Genomic DNA, 16,057 nt, shown 5'->3' with positions numbered 1-16,057 from the left:
CATTCCAGCTGCGTAATCAAGCGTAATAAATTAGAGGAAAAAAATAAAGGTTCACTCCATTTTTTTTTTATAACTGAAAATTCTTAATAGCACTTTGACAAATCGGCCCACAGCAGAAAGAAACCAGCATTCTTCCTAAGACGGCTGTTTAGCACAAGTTAAAACATTGCTTAAAAGGTGTTTTTTGTCTTTAATGAAGGTTCAAAAATGTTCTTAGTTGCCTAAGCTTAATTATTTAACTCAAATTAATTGTAAAAGTTAGCCATCACTGGGAAAAGTTAGCAAACCTGTGAACTACAAAATTGTTATTGTCTGCATGCATGAAAATGTAAAGCAATTCTTTTTTGCTTGAGAAATGAACTCCTAACGGCATTACTTATTGTTAGTTATCATTAATAACTATTTCACAGTTTAGCACTGATAATATGCTCTGTTATACAAGAGTGGAAATATAAATTAATCTTCATCTTAAAGGGCTTAAGCAATCTACATACTAAACAATTATAATGATGTTCTAGTTATCAAAAACTTATATGAGAAATGTCTAAGTGGGATGTCACTAAAACCTGCCTCAGAGAGGTGGAAAAGTGTGAGGCTTTTTTAAAGATCTAAAATATGGCCAGCGTAATGATGATTTAAACAAAACTGAAAAAAAAAAAATCTGTTTCCTCAATGCTGAAGGAGTCTATAAAATACACAAGAGATTTCAAAGGACTCAGATAACCTAAAATAACACCTTGCTGCAAGAAAGCTGGTCAGGATCTGAGTACAGTGCTCTAGGAAGGAGTGCCAGTGGTTAACTCTGCAGCATTCCCCATTCCCAAAGCTTAAAGGACTACATGGAAAAAATCAGAATTATTGCCTGCTTTTCTGAAGGGTGTTTGCTAAATCTGCATGGATTGATACGTTTTCCAAACATCAAAATCAGAAGTCCTTTTCCCAGCCCACTCAAGACACACAGGGAAGTCTGTGACAGAAGAATAGCTTAATAAATATTTTACAATTCCATAACATAGGACACAATGCAATTTGCATTTTCAGAGATGGACACGTGAGGGTTTGTCACAAAGTGTAAATGCAGTTTATACTTAGGAGGTCAGTCACTGAACACAGACCCAGCACTGCCCACACCATACCCGGGCAGGCACTTCACTGGGTATTTTTTTGCACAAGATTATGTGTTTCTAAGCAAGCCTGCAGTCATTGGCTGTCATTTTTTGCCCTCAAACTGGACGAGTATTAACATTCACTTAACACATTCAATTATCTTTTAACTTACATGCTTCAGTTGGGTCTATTTTAATTAGAATTGCCACTTAGTTTGTATTTTCGTGTCTACATATATATAATATATATAAGGCATTCATATTTGCCCAACAAGCAGGCCTGCTTATTGTTGAGAGATACTCAGTCCAGCTGCAACACTTTGCAAGTCTATTGTAGGTTTTTCTTTGTAGAAGTATCCCAAAATGCATATCCTGCACAGGTGTTAACACAGTGTATGGATCCACTGGCCCAAGGTCCAGTTCCTTGGGGGTATTTAGAGGAATATATTTTATTGACTGAAGGATTAAGTTCCTTTGAGAGTCTCAGCTGAAATCCTCAGCTTCACAGACTTCAGAGAAATGATGCCCTTTATTACTACTGTGGGTCAAGTAGTTGACTCCAGGGCCCATTTTGACCAGCTCAGTGTTCCACTTCTAGGTTGCTCTAAAACCACCCCAATTATGCAAACCTTTCCATTAAGGCAAACCACACCTGCAATTCTCATGAGAACAGCTTCTCCCAGAACATTTCACTGATTTCTGCTCTTGGAACTGGTTGAACATATCTGCTGGAATCTCATTAATTATTATTTTTTTACTGGTTTTGTTTGGCTAAACAAGTTCCTTGGATTTGGTAAAAGAGTATGGTCACATAACAGTCAGACAACGGGTTGCCTGTGAACTCTCCATGTTCAACTATTTGCTAATCGTTATTCACGACATACATTAGTCACCCTGAAGCTCTACAGCATGTGCTCATCCTCCAGGGAGCGAGTGCTGTCTTCAGCAGAAACTCAATGAAATCCAGTGGAATTCACCTCGCAAGCAAGGAAATCCCCTGCAGACCGAGTAATCCCATGGTGTGTCATCTGTGAAAAATGTACGAGACCCTGAGCACCAAAGGTCTGCCAGTGACCATGACATACACTGAAGGTAACACCAGGAACAAGGAGAAAGACTCCACAAACAAAGCATTGTCTATCCAGGAGATTACAACTTCTGCTTCTTGATCAAATCCCAAAGTTCTTCATTCAGTAATGTATTTAAGGACTTGTTTGAGGGTTTCTTACAGCAAATAGTGTACCTGTGTGCTGATTTTCTTTTTAACATACAAGTTAACAGCAAATGAACAACAAAATGACTTTCATTCTTGCAGTAAAATTATCATCCTTTTAATAGTTAATGAGACCTGGGGATTCCCAAGTGTTGCCAAAACCAAACATCCTGATTACCCAGTACCCAGATAGTACCAGAGAGGAAAAAGTGTCAGGAACAGCATAAAATATGGTGGATAAGAGTTTCAAAAGCATCATAGTCACTGAGGAGCTCAGCCCCCATGGACATACCAAAACAAGTGCCTAAAATGCTTCTGAAAAAAAGGCCTGTACTAGAAATATCTTTGTTCTCATAGTTTCTTCTGTTGATAAACTAAATGCATGGTAAAGAAAAAAAAAAAAAGAAAAAGAAAAAGACAAAGTCCCTTTTTTTCAAATCACTGTAATTTCTCCTAAAGTATTCTTCTGATTTAGCTGGGATTCAGTGCATAACATCATTAGAACAACACATTTCTGTGTCAATTATTAATGTACTAAGAGGTCTGCCCTAGCAACTAAGTCAACATATTCTCCACCAATAGAGATCATGAAATACAGACAGCAATAGTGTTAAAAAACAAGCTTTTAGATCCATTTTACTTTGTTGCAACACTGCTTTGCAGATACTGAATTAGAGCCCATTTAAACCATTCAAGCATATAATCAAATTTCAGTAATGAGTTATTAATTAAGCAGGGGCATCCAATTCTGTGCTAACTGCCTCATAAACAATCGACAGGAGATTTGTGAATTTTGACTTCCTGACACTATTAAACAAATCAATATTAGGTTTCAGACACAGCAATTCAGACAGTTTTCCCTGTTATTTGGCAATCGTCTGCCTGGAATACTAATGAAAGAATTAAGAGCTGTAGATTTTGCATGTGTTCCATCAAAAAGATCCTTATCTGTGGGGAATTGGGGCCTGATTTGCATGGCAGAAGACTTTGCTTTTGTAGGTACAATTTTTCTCAATATGTCACTCATTAGTATTTATAAACTACTGAGCAGTGAAGCCTTCAGCCCCTATTCATAATGAACAGTCATATCCCTGCTGGAGATACAACGGAACAAAGCCAATTTTTTATTTATTTAGTGGTCCTTTTAATTTATGGCTAGCCTAACCTGCGGAAAACTCACATCTAAGCATATCTTTGAGCAACTTACATGTAATTTATTTGGAGGGAGGCAATACATATATGTGTGTGTGCACGTATATATGTACATATGCATGTATACACAATGAGCTTATTAGCAATTGGCTGTATAAGCAAAGAATTTATTTACATGCGGGAAATTCAGCACCCAACTATTACTTCTGAGAAAAAAAAATAAATAAATCAATATCTCTTGCAGATTTACCTCTCCTTTCACTCTCCCTCTGTGCCAAGCCTGCCCTCGCGTAGCCAAGCTGGGGAGTGAAGCAGGGGCTGCGGCGTTTTGCTGAATTAGGGATTAGTGCTGTGCGCCGTGCTGGGCTAGCCGTGCTGCAGGAGGGAGCCCGGGGAGCCAGCACAATAGGGATGCCTCTTCCGCTGGCTGCCCTTCCAGTTGAACTTCACCTTGGGATCAGCGAGGGTTTAGCTTCCATAATCGCACAGTCCTTGGCCCCTTAATGAAGCAGACAGTGGGGGCCACCAGCACCTGTTGAGGTGGCAGCTTTTGCCAGGAGGATTATCCGCGGCAGAGAACCGGGCTGAGACAGCACGTGTCCGTCTCTCAGAGTGGCTCGTTCCAGTGGTTTCGATGGTTTTACTGGAGATTTCTGGACGTTCTTTCCAGAACTGGGTGAAGCAAAACTATGGCCCAAAATTCTGCCCTAAATTTTCTCCTCCATTAGTGCTGTGATTCAATATTCTGCTCAAACTCTTTGTGGCTTAGAGACTCTATGGGAGGCTGTTTTCTCATGTCCGTTTGCTATTCCCCAGGCTCTAAATACATTTTTCCTTGGCTTCAGTGTCTCCAGCTCATTCCCAGCTGCAAGAAAAATGCAGAAAGGTATACCGGACTTAAAATGAAGTTCATGTTTCTATTACATGCACCTTCATTTCTAACACAAAGCTGTCTCCTGCCAACAAAAATATTGAATCTTGTTTGGTTAGTAAAACTTGTGCTGTATTTACATAAACAAGTATCCAACAATTTAAAGGATAAAAGCCTCACTAGCACAGAAATCATTGTGAAAATAGGTCAGAGACCAAGTCTTTTACAAACAAGTGGTGAGGAAGGATAAAAGTACTGTAGAGTGATCACTCCCAAAGTGGGTCAGGATTTCTTCTGAAGGAACAAGCCTCCTCTGACATTATTTCTCCTTTAGGGTACTGATGTGCAGGCTCTATCCCAGGACTCCCTTGTTCTAAGCACAGAGCAAAAAATGGTCTCTGGCCCAAATAGCTCATAGTCAAAAGGAAAAAGTAAATGGCAATGGATACACATAGTCAGGAAATGTCAAATTACAACACAGGGAAATTAAGCTGCTTACTAAACGACAGGGGGAATGTGGGATTGAATGCATCTTAGGTCTGAGTTTTGTTTTATTTAGCTTTTCCACCAGCCTCTCTCTCTTCTCTCTCTTTCTTTATTTCCTTCTCTCTAGGATCTTAAGACATCTAACTCATTAAAAATCTTCTTTTTAATTATCTGCCAGGAAAGAAAATTAGCATAATTAAGGACATTTAAATTTAGATTAACAACCAACCTAATACGTGGCACTGCTTCCAAGAAAAGAACATTTCTTTTAAATGGCCATAGAAAAACCAAGGATTTGATTTCAGTTTCTGTTTTGATTTCTGTTCAACATAGCACTGAAACTGTATTTCACTGCACTGAACATATCACTTGATCTGTTTAAGCAGTGTGCTCTCATTTTCGTGTTGTGTTCAGCTCCTTTTAAAAACACTTGCCTCAACGCTGTTCCCTGTGGTGGGCCCCACTTCTAAAAGGATAACTTCAACATGAAACATAAGTAGGTCTGTAGTTCATGAAACTGATTGATGTAATGTTCCCTTAAATATTAACCTCAAATCTACAAAATAAATTCAGTTTCTAAAATCACTCTAGAAGTCATTTCAGGCATGACAATTGCCTTCCTTGGTGTTTGCCCTGTGGGGGACAGCAAGGATGTTTGGTTTTGCAGACACACAAAAGCTTATTTTTTTCTTCCCCAAAGAACCACCCAACCAGGTGGAGCTCCACAATCTATCTGAGATGTGCTCAGAGACCTATTCCTGCTTGGGTCCCTGCTGCAACAGAAACGATGAGTGGCACTGTACATTGGCATGGCTGTTTGTGATGACTTTCCACAATATTCAGCAGCAGGCATTGTATCTGCTTTAAGGTCTCACTGACCTGAGTTAAATGGAGGACTCACCCCCTTAGCAAAGGACACTGAACCCTGCTGCCTCTAGCTGGAGACTGGACTTCTGAGGCTTGCTTGCTGTATCATCAGTACTAAAATGACTAGGGTTCAGGTGTTTAGCAGTCTGAATACCTCAAAATGAGCAGAAAGCAAGTTTTGAAGACTCGGGGAGAGCGGAGAGAGCAAAGGTGAAACCACACAGGGAGGGATGCAGACTGGGCTGAAGGTCAGGTAGCGGAGGAACGTGCTGTGCAGGAAAACCCAGACAAAAACATGGGATGAGCACCACCAGGGACTGGATGGGGATTGTTGGTTTGTGCTACATTTCCATCCAGTAAAATAGAGGTGTTCTACTGTGCCACAATGGCAGTGTGTTAAATAACCCGAATAGCCAGTGTACCCCTGTGACTGGACCAGGTCAGACCTTCTGTACATGCTGTATGTATCTGCACCCATTCAGTGAGCTCTGGCATTGTTCTGGGCATCCAGAAACCCTAAACAAGCACAACTGCCCAAGCAGCAGAGACAAAGCATCCTTAGCACTTTCTAAGCAAATCCCAAATCTGCCCGTAGTGCCCCAAATGGGGGAAGCTACAGCAGGTGGGCATTCCCCACGGACCCTCAGTGATCTGCAAGGCTGAGCTCAGCCCCCAGCCACAAAGCTTAGAGGAAACCGGGTTTCATCAGCTCTGCCACTCACATGGCTGCTCTGCTCTTAAGGTGAGAATATCCCTTCAGTGCGGAAAAATATGAAGCCTGAATAAATTAAAAATGGGAGCTGTGTTACACGTTACTGTCATTTAATTAACATCTCATAATGTGTTGCTTAAGGAATCAAGGCTCTATCAGGATGAAGCCTATAAGCATTTTCCTTGTTTAATCAAAAATGTTGATCTCATCACATTTTATTTCTTTTAAAAATTACATACTTACTGAGAAAGCTATGATTAAAATTTATATTAAGAGCCATTTCTCTGAATTAATTCTTCTCCTAAAAATTCAGTGTCAAAGAGGAACATGGAAATTAGTGTATAAAATTTCAAAATCTGTAAGGATAGATGGATGGGTTCATTTGACTTTATTACATTTCATTCATAATGTGCTGATAATGTCTTGTCTGTATTTATCCCTGTAATACTATATATATGAATATATACTGACACTGCATCTTGGGCTGTTGACCTCTTGTTTAGATGGCTTAGCAGTTCATAATATGAGAAAGACTTTTTTTTTTTCAGTTTTCCCTTTCTTTTCCTTTTCTTTTCATTTTCCTTTTCCTTTTCCTTTACTGTTACTGCCCTTAAGAAAAACACATCCATTTGGGACAATTTTCAAGCCCTCAGAAACCAAGGTCACTTACTGCAGATGCAGGTTTTTAGCAGCTGTGGGTTTCATCCCACAAGAACAAGACAAGGTGTCTTCCAGCTCACTGCTGAGCAGAGCTCCAAGGAGCCAAAAAATGTGTTGGGACCCAGTGCTGGAGACCAGCCCACAGAAGCAATTCTCCTGCACGCTCAGCCATTGATTGTTCAGCCCAGACACATTCAAATTCAAGAAAAAAACCTTCAGAGCCACAGAGAAAAGGGGAAAGAGGTGGCTAGAGCAGAAGCAAGGACAGAAAATTTGGACAAGTTGTACAAGGACGGAAGCATAGACATTAAAGCTAAGGTGGCTGAGGAGGAGACATGGATTCAATAATTTGGGGATTTTGTCTCTTTTAATCTTGATAGAAAATAGGGAAATGCATGCCAAGAAGCTGTGCTGGAATACAAAGTAAATGCAAGCTTTTTAAAGTTGAGCAATATCAGGATTAAAGTTGCCTGGGAGGTGTAATTTGTTTCTCAAGCATAGACAGAACAATACAGTCTTTAACTAAGTGGCAAAATGTTATTTTTCTCCTCACGACCCCTGTGTGAGACACATTCAGTGTCCAGAGACTTACTCAGAGGACAAACTTGTATTGTTTGCTGGAGGAGGGAAGAATCTGACAGGCTGTAGGACAAGGAAGGAGGCAAGGAGAAGAACAGTGATCTTAGACTTAAAGCAGGTGAGATACCCTGGAAAATGGCATGCTGTCCTTGTCTCCACTGCTTCCCTGCTAGATATCAGGCAGCTGTTGTCAAAGGTGCTCCCTGTGTGTGGCTCCCCTTTTCTGGGTGCCAAATGAGGGACCGAGCCCAACCTGCAAAGCTCAGCGCACTCCTGGTTGGAGCTGGCACAAAGAGGAGCTGGGCTTTAGGCACCACATGCATAATTTCAATGTCTTCTTAAAATTCAAACCTTTCAAACTTGTCAGCTAAATTAGTGGACGTTTTGCTGTCATATTCTCAGCATTTAAGTTCCTATTTTGAAGCACCCTCTCCTCTCACAGACACACTCTGCAAATAAATTCACTGATGTTTGTGAAGCAACTAAATCAGCAGAGCACTGAAGCCACAAACTCACATCCGAGGACAGCTATCAGTCACTTTTCAGAGGAAAATTTGAATGGAATACAGTAAATTAGGTATGGGACCCACATCGAGTGAAGAAAATACAGTACTTAATAACTACCTAATAGGTGAGTGCGGGGCATTCTGTGCCCCAAATGAGGCCAGAGGTTTGTGAGAAAGAATTGCGTGTGACAATATAATTAGAGGCTGTGCCGCAATGCCTGAAATACACTTCTGAGCATGTGATTACAACCCTACTGCCTCTCTTTCACATGCAGAAGGAGACTGTGAGCTTGAAGGGCCAGTACAATGCGATGGGATGCTGGGTTAATGTTTGTAACTGATGTCTTTTTCCCCCATGTGACATCAATGGCAAAATTGTGTACCACTTCACCTGGGAAAGTAATGCGAGTAGTTTTATTACCCTGTTCTCTGAAAGGAAAGGACAAGTTGGCCTGCAACACAGTAAAATGCTAGGCTGATCATTTTCTAAGCGCTTAATTAAGTTATACTAATCTGAATTTGTATGGAGTTGTGACTGACCTTATTAAATCAAGTGTAATGAGACTGCATTAAACCTTTGCCCTTTACCTGGCCAGACATTGCAGAACAACATGAATTATCTCCCAATAGCTCTAAATATGTACTACTGATTACAGAAGTCTAATATATTATAGAACTAATGATAAGAATAAAAATCAGTCCTTCAGTCTTAAAAAAAAATCATCCTTGCTCTAGCTGTTTTATTTTCAAAATATAAATCAGGCAGCTAGGGCTTGATTTTATGCATCACCTAAGCTTTTCTTGAAACTCGGACCAGGTAGAAATAAGAGTCTTGAAAGCTAAATTATAGGGAAACAGCAGTTCTTTGGGGAAGAAAACAATCAATCTTCTCAAAGTTACCGCCTCCTTTCAAGGCTCGCTGGCATTCGCTCTCAGCAGTGTGGTGTGTCTGTTTGCTTGGGAGAGGGTATGGCTATAGGCAGATATCATGCCTGGAGCTAGAAAAACAGGCACTTCATTTGTGAGCTCTCCCAGAACCAGACTGTGGTGGATAAGCTGGTCCGTGCCTGGACTCTGAAGGTGCAGAGCCTCTCCCAGGAAGCTGCCTGAGACCTTCCCTGGTAGCTGTTGGCAGGTCCCTCAGCCCCATCCATGCCTCTGGCCACAGACGTAGGAATATTGATGTTTGCCCATCCGGGGGAAATCTTGCACAGATGTGTTCATGCATGTCTGACGTGGACTCAGTCGTCCTGACTTTTGAAAAAAGAGACTAAGCAGGCAATTCTCTGGCAGGTACTCCCACCTTAACTGATGCATGCAATTGAGTTGGTATGACTGACATCTGGTGAATACAATTAAGAATAATTACCTTTCCATATTTCAGCACAGCTGTTTTACTCCACAAGTCACTCTTCAGAAGCCAGTATTCAGTTTCTTTGGTAGGACACCGTGGAGTCCACCAACTAATTGTAATGACAACTGCTGGACTGTGCCCTTGTGATTCCAGCCTTCATCCACATGTCCAGTCCAGCATACACTCCTGGAGATATCCTGCTGAGAAGAACCAGCAGGTTTCTCTGACGGTTCAGCAGAGCTCTGGCAACTCAGCAGAATTCTGGCTGGTCTGATGCTAAACATGACTGATCCTGAGCTCTAAAGTTAGAGGTCAGAGAAATTTAAATAAAAATATACTGTAGGAGGTTTACTACATATGTATCAAAGTTTAACATGGATAAATACCTGGTTAAATATATTCAATTAGATGAGGAAAAAAATAAGAAAATCTCCTGTAATTGCCTTAGCCCGCACAGCACATTTACCATTGAGTAGGAAAGAAAATCCTGGATTCTGTGGGGCTAAGGAAAAAAAGTTTGTGGACAATGGTAACAGTTATGGGCAATCCCTGTGTACTCAGGACACTTGAAAAAATCTCATTCCATAATCATTGTGTGACACATCAGACCCAACAGACACCTATATAATGAGAACTTTCCAAGCCTCTCTTAGATGATTAGTTGTTAATGTATTCAAGAAAAGGAACTGTAGACATATCCCAGTAAATATAATTTTGTTTTAGAAGTTACTACATATATCAGGTGAAGGAAATTAATCAATTTGGTGATCATATCTGACAGAGTGATAAAGGTCACTTAATACCTTTTGAGCTTTTTATGTTTTTGATATCATATCTCATTTTCAGCATGAATGGAAAATTCAATTGATTTAAAGAAATCTGAGCTTTAATTTACAGCAGATGAAGCTTAGATCATCAGATATCCACATTTCCAACAATCATTAAAATTGTATAGTTGGTAGCCACCTTTCTAGACATTGGCAGACTCAGCACGTAAACACATGAACAGTGCAGATTTCTGAGTGCTTAGCCATTAATTTAATTCTGAACCTTGTGCTTGGCTGCCTGCACAAAGGGGAACAGCATTCAGGTGGAGCTGGAGATAAACTTCAGATTTATGCTCCAATCTGCACATGCCCACCCACATATTTCTCAGTAAAGTAATATAGGGCTAAATCCTATGGGTGGAAAGAGTAACACTACACAGTTTTTGGCAAGGTTCTCCATTTCAGTACAGTACCGTTTCCTTACAAAAGAGCAGTTGTTGCTTTTCAGCATATAATACAAAAACTAGTAACAACTCGTGTATAGCTGCGGGTACTCATAGCCATTTTGGGCAGCTGGGCACTGTCATCATTTCAACTGAAATATTACAAACCATGCAATGGCAAACCTAAGGCAAATCAAGCTACCACACTTCAAACAAGATCTGGACATATATATAGTAAGAAAAACCTTTTCCTGGATGAATCATAGCTCTGTTTGTCCTGATTTCCACCATTTACTTTTCATAGTACTTTCCAAGACTTTTTCATCCCTTCTAATGTAAGGGGTCCTTCCTTTACATGCAGCTGCCCCTGTCTCAGGTTTACTACTCAAGCTTTTCTTCACCACACCAGAGCACCTCATCCTGACACACTGCCTCACTATATCCCTGTGCCAGCCTGTGATTTGCAGCTGAGCTAAGAAACTGAGAAGTGACTCCCTAGAAGACAAGCACAAAGGCACTTAGCACTGCCCTGAGCTCAGAGACTCTGAGACCAAACTACTTTCCCGCTCTGAGGCATGATTTGAAACCATTTCTATGTCTATTGCTTCCACCAAACACTAATGTTAGCAACAATATTCTGGGCTAGGATATTGCAGAACTAAGAGAACCAGAGAAACCTGTACTTGAGCATTTTTGAGCTGGAAGGCTAACAGCTAATGGTATGTCAGGCATCAGCATGCAATGACAGTCAAAATATTCCAATATGGCTTACGTCAACATATGTCAAAGTTTTAAGTTCCATGTGGACTACTATAGTCTTACATGGTTGGAAGAACGTCGTCCCTTCCTCTTGCTTTCACTTAAAAATGAAAAGAATACTTGTGTCCTGTGTGAAAACCTCTAATGGTACCAAAAAAAAAAAAAAAAAAAAAAAGTCCTATGCCCTAAAGGCCAAAGATCCCCAAGGATTTCTTTGGGTAGCTGAAAAAGAAAGAGAGTTCTGAATTTCTCCTGGAAAATGAGCTTGTTAAAGGGCTGTTAAAATCTGGTTTTGGATAACAAAAGATCATCAAAGTGGAAAGATTTGTAATATGGTCTCTAGAGTGGTCATATTCTGGATTTGTATAATCTCCTTTTGAACTTTGTACCAAAGATGGGCTATGTCCTTCTTTGTTCATCAATTTGTTTTCCTGTAAATGTTCTGTAAATTCTGCTTATAAATTGTCTGGAGGCTGAGAGAGAGAGGTTCTAGAAACAGACAGACAACTCAAGAGTGTAGTCTTAAAATTTAAGCTGCACTACATCTCCTGAAAACTGATTCTTTGGTTTAAGCCTCAGACTTTGTTTGGAGGGTTATGCTTGTTATAATGTTATTTACATAGCAATGCAAACACGAACAAGGTTTTGCAGATGGCTAGAGATAAATTCTGTAGGCAGGAGGTGATTTAAATATAAGCAAAAAGCACTATAAATTCAACCTTTCTATAGTTAATAACAGTCTTTAAATGAATACCTCATTTGCAAAAAGGATGATGGTAAACCACATTAGCTATCGAGTTTTGTTGATAGCATTCTCCTTGGCTAATGCACATACATCTTATAGTGGAGGAGTGTGCACATGCATTAAAATGTTAGGAATATTCTGGTTTACCCAGTTCTGACACAGCATTCGACTCGCCAGGAATGTTCCGCTTTGCATGAGAAAGGCGCAGCTTTTGTGGAGCTTCAGATATTGCCTTGTTTTAACAACATTTGCAGAAACAAATCACGATAACGATCACGCCTTATTGTGCATGAATAACTGCACTTTTCACGCTTTCATGGGAGTCTGGGAAAGGAAGAGGACGATCATAGCTGAATGAGAGAGGCATCCGCCCACGTGTTCCGCAGGAATTACGAGCATCAGCAGCACGGCTTACGTGTTCACAGCAGGACCTAGGTACAACAGAGACAGCAAAGTCCGAAATTGTGATTAAGAAGCCCACTTATCCACTGCCTGCCAATTCTGGAAGCACCTGAACTCTGGAGGTGTCTTGCAGCTCAACTCAGCCCTCATACTTGCTTTGGGCTGCATCTCTGTGCACCCCAGAACTGCCTCACAGTCCCAACCCCTGCAGCCCAGGCTGAACCCTGATATTGCCCCAAAATAACATTTAGCCAGACAATAAAAGTACATTTGGAACTGGATGAATGTTAATTCCCACACCTGAGGAGTCATTGAACTGCACTTATTCATAAAGACATCACCTCACCTCTGTTTACGCTCCTACAAAAAATAAGAATAAATAAATAAAATAAAAGGTCCTTAAAATTCTGGTAGTCTGCTTGAAAATTGTGACCTATTAGGCTACAGTAATACAGCTGATGTTATGCCTCAAGACAGGAATTTAGGAGGAGATTTTCAAAGGCAGAGGGCAGTTAGTTTCCCAGTAGCATTTAACTTTCATAGTGTATGGGAGCTAACTTCTAACATGCCTGGGAACAACGTCGTCTTCGGTGTTGTTTAGTTGGCTCACACCCCTTTCCAGAAAAAAAGGAAAACAATTCTGGTCATTTAGAAAAACTTAATTCTAAATGGATTCTAAAGTTTTGCTAAACATCAAACTTTAAGAGAAAATCATATTACTTTTGAGTATTTCTTGAGACTATATCAATTCCAGACTCCTTGTTATTGTGCCATAGCTCTGGAAAACAATTCGCAAATGCTAAAACAATCTAACAGAAATAAATGAAGTAAGGATGAAAGAGAATAGCTTTGGACTGGGGGGTTGCTTCCACAGTTCCCATTTCCCCATGTCATATGCAGCTCATGATTAGCATTTGGCTGTGTGTTTTGTTATTATTTTCAGCACAGTAGTAGAGTGTGCATTAATTGGGCTAATTATTGTGAGCTGTAATTTAACTCAGTAATCAAACTCATAAACCAAGCATTATCAAATTTATAAAATCAGCATGCTCAAGTGTCCTTAACGATAATGAAGTTGCTGAGTCAGATTATTCCCTTTCAATTGTTGATAATGTTGGAAAGAAATTTGGACTGTCTTGCAATAAGTATTTCCTACTGCTGTGTTACATGGACAAATAAAAATAGCCAATACTTGAGAACAGAATCCTCAACGTGCTCAATATTTTTTTTAGCATAAAGCAGCAACCACTTTTTTTTTTTTTTTCTTGTTTTAACCTCGCAAGATGGGTTTGTTTTGATTTTTACTCCAGTGGCAATGAAACCTTTTGTGGCTTTGCATACTTCAGTCTCTTCCTCATAATCATCCTTGGGTAAGACAAACAAGTATCTGGTATCTACAGAACTTTATTTCTACGGATTCAGAAAATTTTGGCCTCTTTACACAGGTCAAATGTTGTGCCAACAGAAGCAGGGCTGACTTCCTAACATTGTTGTATTAACATACCTCAATTTTAGCCTGAGGGAGAGGGAAATGATGTTGTTTGGAATGAGATGGTAATTTACTTTCCATGCTTTCTCAGTCCTAAGGCATCTTTTCAGGACGAGACAGCCAGCTGTGTAAATTGAAATTGGTGAACAATTGTCCACTGGAGGCTCTAACATCTGAAAAGCAGAGTTATATGTTCTTCTCTGTCCATGTAGAATATGGTGTTTTCATTTTACAGGGATAAGGGATTTACTGTTAAATTAATGGACATTTCAAACTCCAGTGGCAACACATGTTAGTGCCTGCATTACTGGGAAATAACTTGCATCTGTGCAAGTTATCACTTGGAAACAACAGCTTCCGGTTACTTTGTGATGGCACGAGAAAATAACACATCCGACCGGCGTGCCAGGGGAAATGAGGTCACAGCTCCCTCTGAACGCCGTGCAAGTGGATATCTCATGTACAAGTTAGGACAGGCATTAAATTGGTTATGCTTCAACTTCTGATTTTTGTTTTCATTAACATCTGCACTCTTCGGTGGCCTGGAGCATTTTGGCCTTTTTGTAGCCTTCCTCAGTAAAGCCACGGAAAGCTGATCTCAAATTCACTTTAAAGGCCTTGGATTTTCAGGTCATTCCTGACAGCAAAGGCTCAGTTCTGTTGCTTTTCTCATGGTGTGACACCCACACCCCAGTGGAAACCCTCACCTTCACAGCCTATCTTCACATTACTGTTTTCAGCTGTACTTGGTTAAATCACGAGGTCTTCCTGCTGAGTAACTTAAAGCTAAGTGCTTCTAGGCCAAAAGGATCAGAAAGCTACCAAACTGTGAGCCACATACTACGGATTAAAGGTCATTAATGGTCGTTTACCCTACACACCACCAAAAACTGAAGTCTGTATAGAGTCTTCAAGGTTTGCATGTGATCCTATGCTCTGTCTGATCCCTGAGCTCATCCCATCTTCCTGAGCTGAGAGCAGGATAAATAATAGGACTTTTCTCGTTCTTGTGCAGGAAGGTCCTGTAATTTTCAGGGAGTAATCACAGTGCTTATATGTACGTGTAAGGCAAAGTTTCTGAAAAAAATGCCTTTCTTCCAGTGCCTAGGTTTGAATGGCAGCAGAATCTGTTAGAATTCACTGAGCACCTATATAACTGCAAGCTGTTGGTATAAGGACACAAAATTATTGAACGTAGATGAAAATAATAGTGGAGCCAAAAACCTGAGGTTCCTCATTCACCCTTCATTCGGATCCTCTTTCCCTTCAGAGTAGCAGTGGTGTCTTCTCTGTGTGCAGCAAAGCTGAGGGGTGCATGCCCACAAGCCAGGCAGTGAACTTCTTACCCTGAGAAGAGAGAAATTTTGCTGTGAACTGAGTGAAGCTTTCCTATGAAAGTTTTTTTGTTGTTGTTGTTTTTGCTTTTGTTTTTTTTAAGTACACTGATACCACTGAAGCAATTCAGAACTTTTGCCCCATCCCAGGGTAAGCAAACACTGCTCTAGAAGCTTGTTCACTACAAGCCATTTTAACCCCAGCATAAATGTTTATTTTTCCCTTGTCTTACTGTGCTTTGCCGGGTATAAGAAAAGACCATGTGGTGATACTGATACCTTGTCAATCAGATGAATCAGATGACAGGCTGTCATTTTTTATTTAGATGTGGTAGTAAGTGACTTTGAGGGGTAAAAGATAGGTTATATTTCTGAAAACTGGCAAAGCATTGAAAAATAGTACCCATACATTGGGAAATTCTCTTAAGGATTACTAAAAATGATAAATCCTAATTTTCTCAAGACTAATGCTGAGATATATTTTGTACACATAACTGCCAAGGTCAAAAGAAGATAAAAGACCTGGAAAATACCCTAAGTCCCTTGCATATATCATTGTTTATTCCTTTTTTAATAAAGGAATTTCAAGAAACGAAAACATATCATTATGAC

The 16,057-nt window shown here is 40.1% G+C and overlaps 1 long non-coding RNA gene across 5 annotated transcripts in view; it reads right to left on the bottom strand.

Annotated features, from left to right (window-relative positions):
* Nucleotides 1–317: 317 nt before the first annotated feature.
* LOC308197660 overlaps nucleotides 318–16,057 on the bottom strand; it is a 31,458-nt gene continuing 15,718 nt past the window's right edge. Inside the window, exons 2-5 of one of the 5 annotated variants that reach the window (XR_013953209.1) lie at nucleotides 15,336–15,458; nucleotides 12,368–12,651; nucleotides 9,522–9,805; nucleotides 318–4,336 (exon numbers count right to left, since the gene is read on the bottom strand). This is a non-coding gene — a long non-coding RNA (uncharacterized lncRNA). Of the gene's footprint in view, nucleotides 4,337–5,767; nucleotides 9,423–9,521; nucleotides 9,806–12,367; nucleotides 12,652–15,335; nucleotides 15,459–16,057 lie in introns of those variants that run through there. The other 4 variants (XR_013953210.1, XR_013953211.1, XR_013953212.1 and 1 more) reach the window with 4 other exon arrangements.

This window comes from Anser brachyrhynchus (assembly GCF_964034855.1).
Source record: "Anser brachyrhynchus genome assembly, chromosome: 6".
NCBI classification, from domain to species: Eukaryota; Metazoa; Chordata; class Aves; order Anseriformes; family Anatidae; genus Anser; species Anser brachyrhynchus.
Note: the sequence above shows the minus strand (reverse complement) of the source record. Positions and strands in the feature narration are given on the sequence as shown.